The 23054-nt window shown below is 43.1% G+C and overlaps 1 long non-coding RNA gene across 1 annotated transcript in view; it reads right to left on the bottom strand.

Annotated features, from left to right (window-relative positions):
- The window catches only part of LOC130355641 (uncharacterized), a 127598-nt gene extending 109641 nt beyond the window's left edge, over positions 1–17957 (bottom strand). Inside the window, exons 1-3 of the long non-coding RNA XR_008888604.1 lie at positions 17320–17957; positions 6231–6347; positions 5982–6055 (exon numbers count right to left, since the gene is read on the bottom strand). This is a non-coding gene — a long non-coding RNA (uncharacterized LOC130355641). The remainder of the gene's footprint in view (positions 1–5981; positions 6056–6230; positions 6348–17319) is intronic.
- Between the last annotated feature and the right edge of the window lie 5097 nt (positions 17958–23054).

The raw sequence follows: 23054 nt of genomic DNA, 5'->3' as shown, positions 1-23054 counted from the left end.
ATGCCCGGGCATGCTGGGAGTTGTAGTTTAGCTGGTGGGACCACAACTCCCAGCATGTCCAGACAGCTGAAGGCTGCCCAAGCATGCTGGGAGTTGTAGTGCAGTGAAGGGCCCACAACTCCCAGCATGCCCAGACAGCTGAAGGCAGCCCGGGCATGCTGGGAGTTGTAGTGCAGGAAAGGACCCACAACTCCCAGCATGCCTAGACAGCTGAAGGCTGCCCGAGCATGCTGGGAGTTGTAGTGCAGTGAAGGGCCCACAACTCCCAGCATGCCCAGACAGCTGAAGGCGGCGCGGTGATCCCGGGAGTTGTAGTGCAGTGATGGCACAACAACTCCCAGCATGCCCAGACAGCTGAAGGCTGTCCGGGCATGCTGGGAGTTGTAGTTTAGCTGATGGGACCACAACTCCCAGCATGCCCAGACAGCTGAAGGCTGCGCGGTGATGCTGGGAGTTGTAGTGCAATGAAAGGACCACAACTCCCAGCATGCCTAGACAGCTAAAGGCTGCCCAGGCATGCTGGGAGTTGTAGTTTTACACAGGTATAAAGTAGTGTTAGTTCGGGTAGAAAAACAGACATGGTGCACATCTACAATCTTGTATAATGATCTGATTGCTTCTCAGCATAATATCAAAAACTAACAGGTTGTTAGTATACATTTTTGATCAAAAAGTACAAGCCCACTCGCCACGTCAAGGCCACCTATCCAGAGTGGGTCCCTAACGCCCCTAGCATAAAATGGCGCAGCAGCGGGCGGCGACCACCACCGCCGCGACACCAATGCCCACAGGGGGGAACGACCCACCGGCAGAGCGGCCCCAATGCCACTCAAACCAGTCTATGGGCCGCACCACCCCCCCCCCCGCAGACACGGCGCCACGGCAGCAACGGACACCGCACAGCACCACACCAGTGTGAACAAGGATGTAATAGCTAAATAAATAAAGTAGTGTTAGCGCGATTTAAGCATAGTTAGCGTAGCGTAGTGTTAGCTCAATTTTAGCGTAGCTTTAGTTTAGTGTTAGCGGTTTTAAATTTTTAGCGTAGCGTCCATTTAGCGTAGTGTAGTGTTAGCACACTTTTAGTGTAATGTAGTGTTAGCGCAGTTTTAGTGTAATTAGCGTAGTGTAGTGTTAGCGTAGTTTTAGTGTAGCTTAGTGTTAGCGCAGTTTTAGAGTATTTAGTGTAGTGTAGTGTTAGTGCAGTTTTAGCGTATTTAGCGTGCCTTAGTTTTAGCGCAGTTTTAGCGTATTTAGCGTACCTTAGTTTTACCGCAGTTTTAGTGTATTTAGCGTAGTGTAGTGTGGTGTTAGAGCAGTTTTAGTGTATTTAGCGTAGTGAAGTGTTAGCGCAGTTTTAGCGTATTTAGCGTAGCTTAGTTTAATCGCAGTTTTAGTGTATTTAGCGTACCTTAGTTTTAGTGCAGTTTTAGCGTATTTAGCGAACCTTCGTTTTACCGCAGTTTTAGTGTATTTAGCGTAGTGTAGTGTAGTGTTAGCGCAGTTTTAGTGTATTTAGCGTAGTGTAGTGTTAGCGCAATTTTAGCGTATTTAGCGTAGCTTAGTTGAAGCGCAGTTTTAGTGTATTTAGCGTAGTGTAGTGTTAGCGTACTTTTAGCGTAGGTTAGTGTTAGTGCAGTTTTAGTGTATTTAGCATACCTTAGTTTTAGCACAGTTTTAGTGTATTTAGTGTAGTGTTAGTCCAGTTTTAATGTATTTAGTGTAGCGTTAGCACAGTTTAGCGTATTTAGCGTATTGTTAGCGTAGTCTTAGAGTAGTGAGCGCAGCGTAGTCTTAGAGTAGTTAGCGCAGCGTACTGTTAGTCCAGTCCTAGCATAGTTGGCGTAGTTGTACACTGGTGTAGTGTAGCTAACTTAGTTTTACAGGCAGATAAAGCGTAGTTTAGATAGTATAGCATGGGGTGTAGCTTAGCTTAGTCATAAAGTAAAGTGGCTACAACTCCCAGCATGCCCAGACAGCCAAAGGCCGTCCGGGCAGGATGGAAGTTGTAGTTTTGCAAAAGTAGCAGAGGCAGTTGTGCTTTGCTACGTTAATGCAGTATACAGCCATCTGTATAGATGGCTGGATACGGTGATCACAAGGCCACTTACTCACCTCTGTTCCTGCTCCGTCACTGGATGTGCAGCAATGCAGGAAGATGACGGAGCTGGAACGGTGGTGGTAAGTTAGGCTCTCCAGGTACTAATCCATTTTTTTGTGTTTTTCTTCTCATTTCAGATACGTGAATGCGGAGGACTACATCGGAATCGGTGGACTATGACGATGACCTGCATTTTTTCTTTTCTTTTAATAAAATGGTTAACAAGGGCTGTGTGGGAGTGTTTTTCCTAATAAAAAATGTTTTAACTTGTGTGTGCTTTTTTTCAATTACTTTACAGGCTTAGTAGTGGAAGCCGTCTTGTAGAAAATGGCTTGGCTGTAAAATGAAAAGACGGGGAACCACACACATTTTGTTTTTTGTTTTTTATTAAAAAAAAAAACGTGTGGTTCCCCGTCTTTTCATTTTCAGCCAAATACCAACCAAACAGCAACAGCCTGACGTTACCAGGGTGGGCGGGGACCATTGTTACTGGCCCTCCCCAGCCTAAATAACGCCAGCCTGTTACCGCCTAGGCCCAAGAGCGCCATATTTGGCGCTCTGGGCCTGTTGGTATCGGCTCTTCCCGGTACCCCTGTGGCGTTGGGTACCGGGGTAATAATTCAGGGTTAGCGCTAGCTGTTTTTGGGGCTAACGCTAAGCCCCGACTTAGTAATGGACTCCGTCTACAAGACGGCTTCCACTACTAAGCCTGTAAAGTAATAACAAAGAAAAAAAGCACACACAAGTTAAACATTTTTATTAGGAAAAACACTCCCCCACAGCCCTCGTTAACCATTTTATTAAAAGAAAATAAAAAAATGCAGGTCATCGTTGTAGTCCACCGATTCCGATGTAGTCCTCCACATTCACGTATCTGAAACGAGAAGACAAACACAAAAAAAATGGGTTAGTATCTGGGGAGCCTAACTTACCACCCTGGTTCCAGCTCCATCATCTTCCTGCATTGCTAATAGTCCAGTGACGGAGAAGAAACGGAGGTGGGTAAGTGGCCTTGTGATCACCGTATCCAGCCATCTCTACAGGTGGCCGTATACTACATTAATGTAGCAGAGCGCAACTGCCTCTGCTACTTTTGCAAAACTACAACTTCCATCCTGCCCCGACAGCCTTTGGCTGTCTGGGCATGCTGGGAGTTGTAGCCCCTTCACTTTATGACTAAGCTAAGCTACACCCCACGCTAAACTCTCTAAACTACACTTCATCTGCCTGTAAAACTAAGTTAGCTACACCCGTGTACAACTACGCCAACTATGCTAGAACTGGACTAACACTACACTACGCTAACTACTCCGAGACTACGCTGCGCTCACTACTCTAAGACTACGCTAACAATACGCTACGCTAAATACGCTAAAACTGTGCTAATGCTACACTACACTAAATACATTAAAACTGCGCTAAAACTAAGCTACGCTAAATACGCTAAAACTGCGTTTACACTGCGCTAAATACACGAAAACTGCGCTAACACTACACTAAATACACTAAAACTGCGCTAACACTAAGCTACGTTAAATACACTAAAACTGCGCTAACACTAAGCTATGCTATAACTGCGCTAACACTACGCTATGCTAAATACGCTACAACTGCACTAACACTATGCTAAAAACTGTAAAACTGAGCTAACACTAAACTAAAGCTACGCTAAAATTGAGCTAACGCTACGCTAACTATGCTAAAATCGCGCTAACACTACGCTAACTACTTTATACCTGTGTAAAACTACAACTCCCAGCCTGCCTGGGCAGCCTTTAGCTGTCTGGGCATGCTGGGAGTTGTGGTGACTTCACTGCACTACAACTCCCAGCATGCCCGGGCAGCTTTCAGCTGTCTGGGCATGCTGGGAGTTGTGGTTCCTTCTGTGCACTACAACTCTCAGCATACCCGGGCAGCCTTCAGCTGTCTGGGCATGCTGGGAGTTGTGGTCCCATCAGCTAAACTACAACTCCCAGCATGCCTGGGCAGCCTTCAGCTGTGTGGGCATGCTGGGAGTTGTGGTCCCTTCGCTGTCTAATCTAAGCTAAACTACAACTCCTAGCATGCCTGGGCAGCCTTTAGCTGTCTGGGCATGCTGGGTGTTGTAGTCCTAAACTACAACTCCCAGCATGCCTGGGCAGCCTTTAGCTGTCTGGGCATGCTGGGAGTTGTAGTCCTAACCTACAACTCCCAACATGCCTGGGCAGCCTTTAGCTGTCTGGGCATGCTGGGAGTTGTAGTCCTAAACTACAACTCCCAGCATGCCTGGACAACCTTTAGCTGTCTCGGCATGCTGGGAGTTGTTGTCCTAAACTACAACTCCCATGCTGGGAGTTGTGGTGCCTAAACTATGCTAAATTACAACCTACCTACGCTATTTGCGTAGTGCTGCGCATGCACAGTACTACCTTAGCTGCGCACGCATGCGCAGCACTACTTTAGCTGCGCACGCATGCGCAGCACTACTTTAGCTGTGCCCGCTGCTCTACTTTCTGTTCCCCGTTCCCTGAGAGTTAACAGGGGACGGGGAGTAGAGCAGCGGGCGGCGAGGCAAGCGGTTGTCAGCGCTATCGGGCATAGGGATCCCGATCGCGCTGGCAACCGATCACGCTGGTGGGAGTAAAGTGGATGACAGCGCTATCGGGCATAGGGATCCCGATCGCGCTGGCGACCGATCCCGCTGGCGGGAATCAAGTGGATGACAGCGCTATCGGACATAGGGATCCCGATAGCGCTGGCGATCGAGCGCGCTGGCGGGTGACAATAAAACGGGCCACAGAGGCTATGAGAGCTCCGTGCAGCTTCGGGCTATCACAGGGAGAGATCCTCTCCCTGTGATAGCCCAAGTGAGACTGCCGTGAGCTGCGATGCGTGAGTATTGAATATGTCACGTGACACTTGCACCCCCCCAGCCCCCGCAGTAACCAATGATTGGGGGGGGGGGTGGTGGTGTGCGAGTGTCAGCCTATAGAATGGGATGAAGGCAGAGCGCTCGAGCAGGGAAAACTGCTGAGTCACTCCATCACAATCTATGGCAAATTACAATCCACGGCACTGCACCGGCTTGCAAGCCACACCTTCCACACATGCCACACCCCATCTTGCAAAGGCACAACGACCCGTTAAGCCACACCCCTTTTATTTTCTACCCTTTTTGTGCATCTGTCTGGCTTGCAAATCATGCCTACTCCCACAAAGCCACATCCCCTTCTATTTTCGGGTTACAATATCTTCATCACAACTTAGCCCCATCTGAGGATGGGATATGAGGATTAGATATAAAGACTGGATGTGAGATCAGGATAAAAGGTTGGGATATGAGGTTGGGATATGGGGACGGGGTATGAGGACAAAATATGAGGACGGGATAAGAGGACAGTTTATGAGGACGAGATATGAGGTTGGGATAGAAGGTCGGGATATGAGGACGAGAAATGAGGATGGGATATGAGGACAGAATATCAGGTGGGGATGTGAGGATGAGACATGAAGATGGGATATGAGGTCGGGATATGAGGACGGAATATGAACACAATATATAAGGATGGGATATAAGGTCAAAAGCTTCCTCCGTTGTTGCTTTTCCTCCTCAACAAGGATTAGGAAGGACAAACCGGGCAACGTCGGGTACTCAGCTTTTATATAAATAAATGTAAAGTAGTTTCTAAGAAAAAGCACAATTCCTTATTCTTCTCTTATTTATGTCTATGCTATAATATTTGCTGACTGTCAGGTGTAGAATAGATGCATTGTATTAGAGGTTTAGAATAGATACATCGTATTAGAGGTTTAGAATAGATATATTGTATTAGAAGTTTAGAATGTATTAGATTGTATTAGATGTCTTTGAGAAATATTATAAATGAACATTGAGGAGTACCTGTACTTGATCTTCTGGAAATGCCTCTCCCTTCTTCATATGAGAGAATAATACTATATATCTAATAATCAAATCTAATAAATAGATAAACAAGGATAATTTATTCCACTTAGAAGACTAGGCCACATTGTAAATAAATAAATAAATAAATAAACATCTGATGCATTAGGCCAAAATAAAATAAAGGAGTCTTATCAATAACCAATGGGGATTCTGTAACTTAAAACATTGAGCTGAAGTGATCTCTACCTTTAGAGACTATACTATTTGTACAGTGATTCATTTACATATTTCCTCTCACATGATCCACAACTCTTTTGTTCTTTTTGCCAAACTCTGAATGATTTGATCCACAGCCCTGGAAACCTACACAATGAGATGCAAAAAAAAGGCTCTTCAGTAATGTTTTATTTCCATGTGAATTAGCAGGCAAAGAAAGGAAACCCAATGGTAAGAAATAGAATAGTTGCATTTTAGAACAGTTTGTCACATTGTCATGTTGAGCCTTAGTACTGCACGCTAACACCATTGCATTGATAATTAGTTACTGCAGATTGGAAAGCATATTTACAATACAGAAAACTTTGCAGAGACACCCTGTGAATTCTGTGAATGTAGCTATTATATTTTGGAGACTTTAATAGCTAAATACTAGGGATAGTGATGGACAAGCAACAGGAAGTGCTAAATATAATTTTCAGGTAAAGAATAAAACAAGGAAAATGTATCTGCTTTTGCTGTGGTGGTGTTTATGAAAAAATGTGTAGAACCCCTAAACATACCTAAGAGGTATACTTTGTACGACCAAGTACATTTCGTCAGGCTCTGATCACATCTGGGCATGTTCACATTGCCAAAAAAAATTCTAAACTGCCATGCAGTTTCTGCTAATGTATTTGTTTTTATTTAAGAGCAGTTTGTATTTAACCCCTTAAGGACCAAGCCTATTTTGACCTTAAATGGGTTATCCACCATAAGGTGATATTAGTACTTACCTGGAAGACAGTAATGGACATGCTTAGGAAGGATCTGCGCTTGTCTTGGGGCTAAATGGCTATGTTGTGAGATTTCCATAACACTGTTTCTAGCTTTTTATGATATTTCCTTTTTGAGTTTTCTTCTTTGTCTACAAACCCCATAATTCTATTTTCCTCCCTCCCACACATCAGCCACCCCACCCATTGAAACATAAATGAGCTGCATCCATTCAAAAGACCTATGGTTTTCAATCAGGGTGCCTACAGCTGTGGCAATAGTTGCAGATTGATCCCTCTCCCACTAAGCGATTGCTCCACCCATTGAAGCAGGCAAGCTCCCTGTCATCAGCTGACTAGTGAGTCAGGTCTCGGCCGCATTGCAACCTGGGAAAAATCTGAGACAACAGTCATTTTGTATGCTGGGAAAAATAAATATTGGAGTGAAAATCACAGAAGAATTGTGAGAAAACCGTCACACACAGGTACAGACACTATATTATGAACTACACTAACTTTACAGCCCCTGTAGCATAGTCAAATAAAAACAAATCCTGGAATATCCCTTTAAGGACCAGGCCAATTTTATTTTTGTGTTTTAGTTTTTTCCTTCAAATCCATAACTCTTTTATATTTTCATACCCAGACCCATATGAGGGCTTTATTTTTACGTGACCAATTGTACTTTGTAATGACACCACTCATTTTACCATTCAATGTACGGCGAACTCAAAAAACTAAACAATCCATTTAAACATGCGCATTGCCGCAGATGCCATGATCTGTATTGATCACGGCATCTGAGGGTTTAATGGCAAACATCAGCACGATCGTTGATGTCCACGATAGCAGCCAGCACCTGCAGTAAATGACGCTAGCACTGCTCTGATGCTCGCGGTCATGTACAGGACGTTCATGTACGTCCTGGTGCGCAAAATACCTCCGCACCAGAACGTACATTTACGCCCGTGGTCATGAAGAGTTTAAAGAGGCTTTCTGGTGCCAGAAAGTTATACAGATTTGTAAATTACTTCTATTTAGAAAAAAAAAAATGCAAGCTTTCCAGAACTTATCGGCTGCTGCATGTCCTATGCCGATACTTTGCTCCATTCTCCCACCCCATAGGGGCAGTTTAGCCTTAGAATTTTTGCCAGGAATTTGTCCTTGTACCGTGACATCATTGTGTGTATTATTCCTGTACTGTGACATCACTATGTATTGTCCCTGTACTGTGACATCACTATGTATTATCCCTGTACTGTGACATCACTATGTGTATTATCCCCCTACTGTGACATCACTGTGTGTATTATCCCCCTACTGTGACATCACTGTGCATTATTCCAGCACTGGGACATCACTGTGTATTATCCCTGTACTGTGACATCCCTATGTATTATCCCTGTACTGTGAGATCACTGTGTGTATCGTCCCTGTACTGTGACATAGCTGTTTGTATTATCCCTGTACTGTGGCATCACTGTGTATTATCCCTGTATTGTGACATCACTATGTATTATCCCTCTACTGTGAGATCACTGTGTGTATTATCCCTGTACTGTGACATCACTATGTATTATCCCTGTACTGTGAGATCACTTTGTGTATTATCCCTGTTCTGTAACATCACTGTGTATTATCCCTATACTGTGACATCACTATGTATTATCCCTGTACTGTGAGATCACTGTGTGTATTATCCCTGTACTATGACATCACTATGTATTATCCCTGTACTGTGAGATCACTTTGTGTATTATCCCTGTTCTGTAACATCACTGTGTATTATCCCTATACTGTGACATCACTATGTATTATCCCTTTACTGTGAGATCACTGTGTGTCTTATGCCTGTACTGTGACATCGCTGTGTGTATTATCTCCCTACTGTGACATCACTGTGTATTATCCCTGTACTGTCACATCACTGTGCATTATCCCTGTACTGTGACATCACTGTATGTATTATACCTGTACTGTGACATCACTGTGTATTATCCCTGTACTGTGACATCACTGTGTGTATTATCCCTGTACTGTGACATCACTGTGTATTATCCCTGTACTGTGACATCACTGTGTGTATTATCCCTGTACTGTGACATCACTGTGTATTATCTCTGTACTGTGACATCACTGCGTGTATTATACCTGTACTGTGACATCACTGTGAATTATCCCTGTACTGGGACATCACTGTGTATTATGCCTGTACTGGGACATCACTGTGTATTATCCCTGTACTGTGACATCACTGTGCATTATCCCTGTATTGTGACATCACTATGTATTATCCCTCTACTGTGAGATCACTGTGTGTATTATCCCTGTACTGTGACATCACTATGTATTATCCCTGTACTGTGAGATCACTTTGTGTATTATCCCTGTTCTGTAACATCACTGTGTATTATCCCTATACTGTGACATCACTATGTATTATCCCTGTACTGTGAGATCACTGTGTGTATTATCCCTGTACTATGACATCACTATGTATTATCCCTGTACTGTGAGATCACTTTGTGTATTATCCCTGTTCTGTAACATCACTGTGTATTATCCCTATACTGTGACATCACTATGTATTATCCCTTTACTGTGAGATCACTGTGTGTCTTATGCCTGTACTGTGACATCGCTGTGTGTATTATCTCCCTACTGTGACATCACTGTGTATTATCCCTGTACTGTCACATCACTGTGCATTATCCCTGTACTGTGACATCACTGTATGTATTATACCTGTACTGTGACATCACTGTGTATTATCCCTGTACTGTGACATCACTGTGTGTATTATCCCTGTACTGTGACATCACTGTGTATTATCCCTGTACTGTGACATCACTGTGTGTATTATCCCTGTACTGTGACATCACTGCGTGTATTATACCTGTACTGTGACATCACTGTGAATTATCCCTGTACTGGGACATCACTGTGTATTATGCCTGTACTGGGACATCACTGTGTATTATCCCTGTACTGTGACATCACTGTGCATTATCCCTGTATTGTGACATCACTGTGTATTATCCCTGTACTGGGACATCACTGTGTGTATTATCCCTGTACTGTGACATCACTGTGTGTATTATCCCCCTACTGTGACATCCCTGTATATCTCTTTCTAACAGAAATAGGTAGTATACAGGTTTTAATTTGCAAATAAGATCTTTAGATTTCTCCCCTACTACTTTTCGCCTTCCCTAGCAATAACTGACTGTAAAACAAACATCACTAGAGATGTGCCTTATTGAATCTATACATGTAGGTATAATTGTATGGTGACATCCAGTAATGTGTGCTATCGTTCCGAAAGATCCCTGCATATTACAAGACAAATTAGACTTCTCTTTTTACATAGGCCAGTGAAGTGTTTAGATTATGCTTAAAGACTTGCAGAGATTTAAAAAAAATATATATATCTCTTACACATACCCAGAATTATTTTCTTCGGATGACTGGAAAAGTGCAGTGATACAAAATATAATCGTTTTGTCCTCCTGCTGAACTCATCCCATGCCCAGTGCAAGTACGAGCCAAAATGAACACTACGGAAATGCTTCTGTTTCCACAGTCTTCATGGTGGGTAATAATGGGTTGGATGGCATAATGTCCATAACAGTATGTATATCAAATATTGTTGTCTTTTTGCTATGTTATATACATTTATTTGAGACTAAATAGAAGCAGATGTTGTTATATAAAAAAAAAACATTATACATAAATATATATATATATATATATATATATATATATATATATATATATATATAGTTTTACAAAGAAAAAAATATATTGGGATCATAGTACTATGCATTTCTTTTCTATACATGAGACATAAGTAGAATAACAATGCCTCTGGCCACTATTCCTTCCTTGTGCAGAACAATTTTTCTCACAAATAACATATCCATCAAGTAAACCTTTAATCTTTAGTGCTATGTATGTTCCTGTAGAACCCTTTTAGGTCGTAATGTAAGGGGTGGGTAATGGTGGGGTCCACTCAAAAAAAAAAAAATCATTGCTGACTATAATGGTTGAACAAATGACTTTTCTTCACAAGAAAGTACAAATGGTTTGATGGCTAAAAAGGACAGATTAGTACTGTAAGCCTCAGGGATAAAGAACAGTCTTAAAGGCACTATGTTTGAATGAAACAAAACATAAGGAGGTTGCAAAAGGTACTCAGATGGACAGCAAAAAAAAAATAAAATTGGCATCCACTGGTGGTAGCCGCTCGGTGCTGCGCCATTTTATGCTAGGGACGTTAGGGACCCACTCTAAATAGGTGGCCTTGACGTGGCGAGTGGGCTTGTACTTTTTGATCAAAAATGTATACTAACAACCTGTTAGTTTTTGATATTATGCTGAGAAGCAATCAGATCATTATACAAGATTGTAGATGTGCACCATGTCTGTTTTTCTACCCAAAATGTAAGTTGCATACCAAACAGAACACAAATGTTTATGTCACGTTTGCCAAAAACATCTGGATGACCCCAAGACATTTATGATAATATTCTGTGGATTAAAGATTAATCGAAAAAACCTTAAAACACCTAGTTTTTAGTATTTAGTATTCTTTTTCACACACTCAGGAGTTCATTTCTAACACATAAAATCCTTACCTCTCTCCTTTGTTTTAAGGCTAAAAGCAAACACACGTATTTGCATACACTGACCCCATAAAGCTCTATGACTAGACCGCTTTGGCCTCCACCACATTATACTGAGACACCACTCAGAGGCGGCCTCCTTTTCTATGATTCTGGGACCACTTAACAGAAGAGACACTATTGACTCAACATGGCTGAGCTTCTCAGTTATCAATGAGAAGTGCAGATTATTAAAGCCTATGTCAGTTTTCCACTGATGTGCTGTTGCAGTGTACCAGTCCCAGCCCCAGCAACTTCAGAATACTATTTCTGACCTGACATTTCCCTTCTCCTCTTCGCACACACCCTCTGACAGATGCAGGCTACTCTCTGGCCTTGGGACCTCAAAGTATCCTAAGATTTGCTCTCCTTGACCTATACTAAATAATTTAGCTTAGGCCAGGGGGAATGAGCAAACAGAAGAGCCGCAAGATTGCTCCTCATATAGAACAGCAGAAGTGACAGCCACAACTTACTTCAATCACTTTGTTTCCTGTGTTTCCCCATCCCAATTGCCGGATCAATTTGAGCAAGGAGGAGTTAGGATAGAAAGATACAGCGGTCTAATGCCACAGATGTCAGATGGGCACTCCTCCCTCACCCGATCCATGAGGTTACTATACGCCATAGATCAGGAAGGGTTGCCTGAGCCTTTCTACTGCCAGCTGATACCCTATCAGCAGGCGGTGAATGGGCTGGATTTTTCTTATCACAGGTGTTTCTGCCGCCCCCCTTCTGACAACAGAGCACGCAGTCTGGGGTCACTTATACACTTGACCTCATAGCAGAAGCGTCCCTGGATACACATGGGATATTAATCAGCCAGAATGTGGTCAATAAGTAACTGTGTATAATCCCTGCACTGTAACATCACTGTTTGCATTATCCCTGTACTGTGACATCACTGTGTACATTATCCCTGTACTGTGACATCACTGTGTACATTATCCCTGTACTGTGACATCACTGTGTATTATCCCTGTACTGTGACATCACTGTGTGTATTATACCTGTACTGTGACATCACTGTGTATTATCCCTGTACTGTGACATAACTGTGTATTATTCCTGTACTGTAACATCACTGTGTGTATTATTCCTATACTGTGACATCACTGTGTATAATCCCTGTACTGTGACATCACTGTGTGTATTATCCCTGTACTGTGACATCACTGTGTGTATTATACCTGTACTGTGACATCACTGTGTATTATCCCTGTACTGTGACATCACTGTGTACATTATCCCTGTACTGTGAGATCACTGTGTACATTATCCCTGTACTGTGACACCACTGTGTATATTATCCCTGTACTGTGACCTCACTGTGTATATTATCGCTGTACTGTGACATCACTGTGTATATTATCCCTGTACTGTGACATCACTGTGTATATTATCCCTGTACTGTGACATCACTGTGTATTATCCTAGTGGTGACCACAGGGTGTTGCAATGGATGTTGCAGGGTCTGGTGGTATTAACCCCGGGGGCCAGATGTTGTTAACCTCTTAGTGTTTGTGACGCCAGGATGTGGTTGTTTCAGTATAAGGACCGCCGACAACCAGCCCAAAAACGGCATGCAAGGAAAGGAATATCCACAGCAAGGGTTTTGAAGTAACTGGAACTTTTACTTGCAATATGCAGGAAACAGTCTTTGCAATAATACAGTTTTCTCAGAGGCAACCGGGACACAGGATACCTTGCAGGCTTGATTGGACTTGTAGTTATGAGAATATTTAGGCAAACCACTGTGCTACTAACATATTCCTTTAGCTGAGTAGTAGTCACTTGATTTGCAGATATATTTGTAACTCACGTTTTAGAAGTGGCTGCTGGTCTTTAAGCTTTGGCCTAGGTGAGATGAATTGCAGTATACAGGACTTTGTGCTTTATTTAGGTCCAGGAACTAAGAGAGTACAGTAACAAGAGCAGGAACTAAGAGAGTGAACATACAGACTACAGCCCCTTATATACTAGGGGGCTGGACTAAAGCCCATTGGTAGCTGGTTGCCTGGGTTCCTGTGACATTGGAACTATGGGTATGTCACATGACTGCAGGTCACATGACCAACACTATATACACTTTTGTACAACTTTATACATATCAACAATAGATACACATAATGAATATAAATTGCATTTATATCAGGCAACAGGGGGGGGGCTGCAGGAGAGCCCTATGGACCTAAGGGACTCCTCCTGAGGGGACTTAAGGATGGTAGAGGACAGGTCCTGTACCGGGATACCACATCCTTGTACTGTGATGTCACTGTGCATATTAACCCTGCACTATACTGTCACTATTCATATAAAACCTGTACTGTATTGTCACTGTGCACATTATCCTTGTAAAGTACAGGGTTAATATGCATAGTGACATCACAGTACAGGGTTAATATGCATAGGGACATCACAGTACAAGGATAATACACAGTGATGTCACAGTACAGGGATAATACACAGTGATGTCACAGTATAGATATAATACACAGTGATGTCACAGTACAGGGATAATGTAAACAGTGAGGTTAAAGTACAGGAATAATATCACTGGGGGACATGTATGAAAGATTTTACCCCTGTTTTGTGTGTATTTTTTTGCGCAAAATTGTGCGCAAGCCCTTTTTTTTGCGCACGTTTTGGTAGAGCATGTCGTCCAGATGTGGCCGAAACGGGGTACCTTGGAGCTGCATATATAGTACGCATGGATTTATTACCTGCGTACTTTTCCTTTGCACCAAAAATTTTGACGCAAGTGCGTCTTTTTCCCCGTAAATATAAGCCAACTTTAACTGCATGTAGCAATCCTTTCTATTTCTGAAGGAAAGTTCTACTAAGGAACCACCAGAATGTTATCACTTTCCTATCTCAATTCCTCATTTGGTTTGCTTTATATTGCTTTTTACTCCTTGGTTATTCCAAAAAATAATTTGCATATAGAATATTTGTTTACAGTTCAGTTATTCATTAGATCACTTGTATAATGGTATTGTTATTTTATGATCCAACAATTTAAAATAGCTTTGTAATCCACTTAACACTGTAGATCATTCTCCTGCTATTTTTAAAAATGTACTGCTTTCCGTCATACTTTTCCCCAGCGCCCGGTAAGATGGTGGCTATCACTGATAGCCAGCCATCTTACCATGTGACCACGGGGGGTTTCATCCCCCCCCCCCCCAGCGATCGCTGCTATCAGCTAGTCAAATCTGACTAGCTGATAGCTGCGTTTCGCTATCAGAATATTTAGCAGCGCGGTGTGTGAGTCCGGATCACGGGGATCGGGACACACACCGCTCTGCTAAATGTCCTTTAACCGTCTCCCGGCGTCACTTACCCGGCCTTGCGGCGTCCCGAGCGGTCTCGGTGCGAGCGGCGTCCTCCAGGCGGTCCCGGGGGTGGTGCGTCCTGGCAGTGAGTTTCCGACAGCAGGGCGGCATCTTCATTGGCAGCAGTGAGATCGCCGTAAAGCGATCTCACTGCTGCCTCTGGGAGTTTCAAAACTGCAACTCCCAGCATGCCCAGTCAGCCTTTGGCTTTCTGTGGATGCTGGGAGTTGTAGTTTTGCAACATCTGGAGGGCCACAGTTTGGAGACCACTGTATAAAGGTCTCCAATCTGTGCTCTTCCAGATGTTCCAAAATTACAAATCTCAGCATGCCCACTCTGTCGAGGCATGCTTGGAGTTGTAGTTCTGTAACATCTGGAAGACCACAGATTGGAGACCATTATACAGTGGTCTACAAACTGTGGACCTCCAGCTGTTGCAAAACTACAACTCCAAGCATGCCCAGACTGCCCAAGCATGCTGGGAGTTGTAGTTTGTCAACATCTGACCCTTAAGATATTGCCGAAATACAACTTCCAGCATGTCTGGCCATGCTGGGAATTATAGTTTTGCAACAGCTGGAGGCACACTAGTTGGGAAACATTGTTCGTTTCCTAACTCTTTTTCCCAACCCGTGTGCCTCCAGCTGTGCCTCCAAACTATAACGCCCAGCATGCACTGACAGACCATGCATGCTGGGAATTGAAGTTGTGCAACAGCTGGAGGCACACTGGTTTGGAAACACTAAGTTAAGTAAAAAACTTTCAAGTGTTTTGCAACCAGTGTGCCTTCAGCTGTTGCATAACTACAACCCTCAGCATGCACGGACTGCCAAAGGGCATGCTGGGAGTTGTAGCAGTATGCCTCCAGCTGATGCATAACTACAAGTTCCAGCATGTCCTTGTGCTGTCACTGCATGCTGAGATTTGCATGCTGCATGCTGAAGTTTTTGCAACAGCTGAAGGCACACTGGTTGAGAAACACTGTGTCTGTTTCCGTGTTTCGCAACCAGTGTGCCTTCAGCTGTTGCAAAACTACAACTCCCAGCATGCACGGACAGCCAAAGGGCATGCTCGGAGTTGTAGTTTTGCAACAGCTGGTTGTTTCCCCCCCCTCCCCCCAATGTGAATGGACAGGGTACACTCACATGGGCGGAGGTTTACAGGGAGTGCTGCAAGATTGAGATGCAGCAAACTCGCTGTGAACCCCGCCCGTGTGACTGTACCCTAAAAACACTACACTACACTACACTTAAATAAAATAAGTAAAAAACACTATATATACACATACCGCTACACAGCCCCCCTTCCCTCCCCAATAAATATGAACAACGTCTGGTACGGCACTGTTTCCAAAATGGAGCCTCCAGCTGTTGCAAAACAACAACTTCCAGTATTGCCGGACAGCCATTGACTGTCCAGGCATGTTGGGAGTTTTGCAACAGCTGGAGGCACCCTGTTTGGGAAACACTGGCATAGAATACCCCTATGTCCACCACTATGCAAAACCCCAATTTAGGCCTCAAATGCGCATGGCGCTCTCACTTTGGAGACCTGTCGTATTTCAAGGCAACATTTTAGGGTCACATATGGGGTATCGCCGTACTCGGGAGAAATTGCCTTACAGATTTTGGGGGGCTTTTTCTCCTTTTACCCATTATGAAAAGGAACAGTTGGTGTGTACACCAGTATGTTAGTGTATAAAAATAAAATTATTTACACTGACATGCAGGTGTTGCCGCATACTTTACATTTTCATTAGAGGTAAATGGGAAAAAAGATCCCCATTTTTTGGGACACAATTTAGCCAGAGTACGGAGATACCACATATGTGGGCGCAAAGTGCTCTGCGGGCGCACAACAAGGCCCATAAGGTAGAGTGCACCATGTACATTTGAGGTGATTTGCACAGGGGTGTCACAGATGTTAAATGAAGAATAAGGACATTGGTATAATTGATTTGTTATAATTGGGTGCAAAAAGTGGTATTATTGTGAGATTAAAACTCTACATAATGAAGAAAAAAAATTCTAAAACTAATAACGAGGACACACTTACTGTTTAGGTGCATATACGCTGCAGACAAAGCTCCTACTAAATAGAGCTGCAGTGTAAATTTATGCTCTGAGGAGAATTCTAAATTTAAACGCAATTCAAGAAAGTAGCTGCACAAGAATGATACATTTAACGCAGCTGCGCCAAATTTAGACAACAGGCAGAGGGGTAAAAAACTTCTATTATACACTGGAAATGATACATGTCCCCCACTGCCCCTATATATATATATATATATATATATATATATACATATATACACATACATACACACACACACACACACACACACAGCCCCCATACAAGTAAGTACCTATGTGCAGTGTAGCCTGCTGCTCCGCTCCTCTATTGCAGGAACTGGGCAGGAAGAGGAGGGACACGTGAGCCGACATCACTGGCCAGCTGCTACTAGCAGGCCCTGCTGGTAACTGAGAGCCGCGCACAGGCATGTCTCATACCAACTGCAACCCCTGCCATTTTAAAGTGACAGTGTGCTGCCCTCCTGGCAAGAAAGAGTGTTGGGGCCAAGTGGGCCCCCCTGAGGGTCCGGGCCCCTTACTGTACCCCCCTGATAGCGGCCCTGTCTGTGTGACCCTATTCTTAAGAGGTTAATTGCATTTCAGTATAGAGGTAAAATTAACCAATCAGCAAAGTCTTACCAAGCGAAAATAAAAGCCTGGACTGAACCATTGACTGGTGGGTAAAATAAACTGGCAGGTCAACAGCAGCAAAATGGATGATATTAAAAGAAATGAGAGCAAGAAGACAAAGCACTTTCCCATCTTTGTTTCAATCATATAGCTACCATCTTTATCATTTTTACTGTGTTTTGGGGGCAGTTTATATGTTCCTGTAGTAGTACAGTCCAGCTAGGAGCAGTTGCTATGACAACTGTTATGCTGCAGCAGCCATTTTAACTGCCATCCTAGAAACAGCTTAACGACCAGTCGAGTGCAAGTCCTGAGTGCCCCCCAAATGTATGAAGAAGATGCCACTTCTCTTTGTGCCCTGGTCTGATAATGTAAGGTGATTACAGACTACGTACAGGTTTGGGCAGTGTTGGCACAGATGTGAGCGCTCCCATTACACCAAATATCTACAATCTAGGACAGTGTTTCCCAACCAGTGTGTCTTCAGCTGTTGTAAACTACAACTTCCAGGGTGCCCAAACAACAGAAGGCTGTCTGGGCATGTTGGGAGCTGCAGTTTTGCAAAAGCTGGAGATGGGTTGGAATTCCACTTGTTTTTTTTTTTGCCAAAAACACGAAGAAAAACACCAATTCTGCAGCATGACGTTTTTTCGGACAAAAAATGCTGCGGCCAGATGTTAGCTGTAAATCAATGAGAAATCGCAAAATTCTTATTCCACTTGGCATTTTTCACTTTGGCATTTTTTTTAATCCTTTTGGCGTTTTTCCACTCTTTTCTGGCGTTTTTCAGATCGTGGCGTTTTTCTCCCATTGAAGTCTATGGGAGTGAATAAAAATTCCAAGAAAAACGATATGTGGGTTTTAACTTTGGCGTTTTTTCATGTGGTTTTCATTCTTTTTTGGACTTTAGCGATCCAAAAAAGTGATGGAGATACCTTTTTTAATAAAATTTCATGGGTACCATTTAAAAAAAAAAAGATACAGTAGTGAAGGAAAAAAATTTATCTAACAAAATGTATCTTTTTTATAACAACATTTTTATAAATTTTTAAACAGGGATCAATTTATGTGGGCGGGAGGAGACCTAAAAATGTAGCCAACAATAATAAAAATGTAGTGTGTATGGGGGAGATTTATCAAAACCTGTCCAAAGGAAAAGTTGCTGAGTTGCCCATAGCAACCAATCAGATCGCTTCTTTCATTTTTAACAAGGCTTCTGAAAAATGAAAGTAGTGATCTGATTGGTTGCTATGGGCAACTCAGCAGATTTTCCTCTGGACAGGTTTTGAGTGGAAAAGTTGCTGAGTTGCCCATAGCAACCAATCAGATCGCTTCTTTCATTTTTAACAAGGCTTCTGAAAAATGAAAGTAGTGATCTGATTGGTTGCTATGGGCAACTCAGCAGATTTTCCTCTGGACAGGTTTTGATAAATCTCCCCCTATGTGTTTTTCACTTTTTTTTTTCTTTTCTTTTTTTTTTTTTACATTTTTTAGGTAGTACTACTACTCCCAGCATATAACACAGTGTTCCAGTTCCAATTGACAGATTGCCTGTTGTGATCCTCCTGTATAATTACTAGATGCAGCGGCCGCTCTTCTATGGTCCCCTACACTGCCGTATATATACACCTATTCATATTTCCCGCAGAGAGCTGTGATTGGCCAGATGATTCCAGCCAATCACAGCTCTCTGTCGGAAATAGGAATATGTGTATTTATATACGGCAGTGCAGGGGACCATAGGAGAGCGGCCGCTGCATCTATACATTATACAGGAGGATCACAGCGGGTGTCAGGAGGAGTGATACCCGCTGTGATCTTTCCTTACCTGCAGGTACTACTACTCCCAACATGGAGCCCACTCTGCTCACTGCTGGGAGATGTAGTACCTGCATTAATAGACAGATCGCAGTGAGTGTCAGAAGTTACACTCGCTGCGATCTGTCTATTAATGCAGGTACTACAGCTCCCAGCATAGAGCAGAGTCTGCTCCATGTTGGGAGTAGTAGTACTTGCAGTTAAGGACACATCACAGTGGATGTCACTACTGACACCTGATGTGATCGTCTTGTCTATTGCAGAGATGGAGCGGCTGTATACAGCACTCGCATCTCTGCTCTGTACTCCGGCCACTCAATCATTGATATTTCCCTCAGAGCTGTGATTGACTGCAACCATTCGGCCAATCACCACTCTGGGTGGGAAATATGAATGAGTGATATTCTATTCCCATCACTGGCCGGAGTATAGAGCAGAGATGTTAGTGCTGTATAGACCCGCATCTCTGCTATATAATGGACGATCACATCGGGAGTCAGGACTGAGACCTGGTGCGATATGTCTATTATTACAGGTATTACTACTCCCATCATGGAACAGTCTGTTCCATGCTAGGAGTAGTAGTATTACCTTGCCATCACTACTGCATCCTTTTTTTTTTTTTATTTTTTTTTTGGTGCCAAACAAATTTTGGGTACCAAAAAAAAATAAATAAATAAATAAAAGGTGCCAAGAATGCAATTTCCACACAAATGAAAAAACAACAGAAAAAACAACAGACGCAGGACATTGCACTGGCGCTTTTTCAGGCGTTTTTTTCAACCCAAAAAACGCAGTACAAAAAAACAAGTATAAACTTAGCCTTACACTGGTAGGGAAATGCTGGTCTTAAAATTGGCAGAGTGGAATACTAAACACACACACACACACATATTTATATATATTGCTATCTACTTAATATAGATGGAAATATAGATATGTATAGAGTGTAGTGTAATGTAGAACAAAACTATGTCAAAGCACCTCTCAGTAAGGTAACACCTGATTGGCTGATGTAACAAAGAGACCATTAGAACATTGGCTGCTGACATCACAGTAGGGCAGCTGGTGACATCATCATAACAGACATGATACGTAGCCAGATGAACAGAAAAATCTCTCATTTGCTCACTAGAGTTTAGCAGAGACGCATGTCAGAGCCCATTGCCCATTGCTGTAGTTTTCAAGTGACTTTATCATCTTTTTCCATTGTCATAAAATGAAGTAAACAAAGAAAAAATAATTTTGTGGAGAAAAGAGAAGATGGAAGAGAGCTGAACGGAGACCAGAACAGTGGAAACCGTGTCCAGGAGCCGCCCAGTACAACTAATGTACAGAGAAAGAAAAGGTTATTACATTCCTGCTAAATATCTGGGCCTCAATGGCCTAAAAGAGGAAGAAAACTTCCTGAAAGAGAAAGAATACTTCCAACAAAGAAGAGAGAAGTGTAAGTGGCCTTCAAGGACCCTGCTACATCCATCTGATGGGCAGCACAGGTAGGAGGACATCATGGAAGAGCTAGAATTGTCTATCACTTTTACCACAGGACTCCAGGTTACAGCCACAATAGGCCAGATTTACTATTGCAAGGGGGCCAAATTGACTGGTGCCATATTTAGGGTAGGTTCACACGTACAGGATCTGCTACATATTTTCTGTGGCTGATTTTGCTACCCATTGACCTCAGTATATGTAGCAGATCCTGTACATATTATGAGTTTTATACACTTTTCAGGTGCATTCCAAAAAGTGGGCGTGGTTTAATAAAAAGGTGGTCTGACCTAGGCTGCGGCATCATGCGCTAAAAATGCACCAAACGTCTGGAGTAAATTTCTGCTACAGTTTAAATGGGTTATCCAGGGTTAGAAAAACATAGCTTTCATCCAGAAACATAGCAGCTCAGTAGAAGTCAATGGAGCCAGGTTGCAACCTGAGGAAAGGTGTGGTGCTGTTTTTGGAAGACCACTTTAAAGCTATGTTCATACATTCAATTTTCAATGGTATTTATAGCTGTAAAAAAAAAAATGTCCGTTTGTCTACAGTGGGAAATCCACCACTACAAGCGGACACAAAGCTATCCAGCTGCAGCAGGGGGCTTGCTCTATTGACTGCCATTGTTGCTTCCATAGTGTGAATTACACTACGGATATGCTCTGTGTGACCCAACATTTTAATATAGAGGTAAAATCAACCAATCAGCAGAGTCTTACCAAGTACAGTGCCAGTCCTGAGTATCCCCCCCCCCAATTGTATAGAGATGATGCCGCTTATCTTTTTGTCCTGTTTCTTTAAAGGAAGTTGATCACAGATGGCACACAGGTTTGGACAGTGTTGGTAGAGAAGTGAGTGCTCCCATTACACTTAGTACTAAATATTCTACAGTCTAGGACAGTGTTTTCCAACCAGTGTGCCCTCGGCTGTTGCAAAACTACAATTTAGCATGCTGGGAGTTGTAGTTTTGCAAAAGCTGGAGGTACACTGCTTGGGAAACAGTCTTGTCTAGGAGATGGAAACATACATTCATTCTGACTTCCTGATCCTCATGTCACCTTTGCATGTGGATTTGTCTTTATTTGGCCGGATTGTACATTATAAAAACCTAATAAAGTTCTATGTGGCCACACTTTGCTTCTATATGGCGACCATTGGGAAAGCATTTGCTACATTTTCCTTGATTTTCCTTATCAATCTGCCCTAGATTTGTTTTCTATATTATTAATAACTTCTACATGAACTCTTTCAAGACTAAGGCCCCCACTTCTCTGAATGTCAACAGCACAATGTTACCCTGACACATACTGAAAGATAATGGGGGAGATTTATCAAAACCTGTCCAGAGGAAAAGTTGCCCAGTTGCCCATAGCAACCAATCAAATGTCTTCTTTCATTCTTAACAAACATCTGGCCCTTCAGATGTTGCCAAACTACAACTCCCAGTATGCCTGGGCAGTCTGAGCATGCTTGGAGTTGCAGTTTTGCAACATCTGGATGGCTACAGTTTGGACACCACCACACAGTGGTCTCCAAACTGTTCTCCTCCAGTTGTTGCATAACTACAACTCCCAACATGCCCTTCGACTGTCTGGGCATGCTGGGAGCTGTAGTTTTGCAACAACTGGAGGCACACTGGTTGGGAAACATTGTCTGTTTCCTAACTTAGTGTTTCCCAACCCGTGTGCCTCCAGCTGTTGCAAAACTATAACTCCTAGCATGCACTGACAGACCATGCATGCTGGGAGTTGTAGTTTTGCAACAGCTGGAGGCACACAGGTTGGGGAACACTGAGTTAAGTAACAAACTCTCAGTGTTTTGCAACCAGTGTGCCTCCAACTGTTGCATAACTACAACCCCCAGCATGTACAGACAGCTAAAGGGCATGCTGGAAGTTGCAGTAGTATGCCTCCAGCTGTTGCATAACTACAAGTCCCAGCATGCCCTTCAGCTGTCACTGCATGTTGAGAGTTGTTGTTTTTGCAAAAGCTGAGGGCACACTGGTTGCAAAACACAGAGTTTGTTACCTAACTCAGTGTTTCGCAACCAGTGTGCCTCCAGCTGTTGCAAACTACAACTCCCAGTATGC

The sequence above is a fragment of the Hyla sarda genome, chromosome 2, assembly GCF_029499605.1.
Source record: "Hyla sarda isolate aHylSar1 chromosome 2, aHylSar1.hap1, whole genome shotgun sequence".
In the NCBI taxonomy this organism is placed as follows: Eukaryota; Metazoa; Chordata; class Amphibia; order Anura; family Hylidae; genus Hyla; species Hyla sarda.
This window is presented reverse-complemented; position numbering and strand designations above follow the sequence as displayed.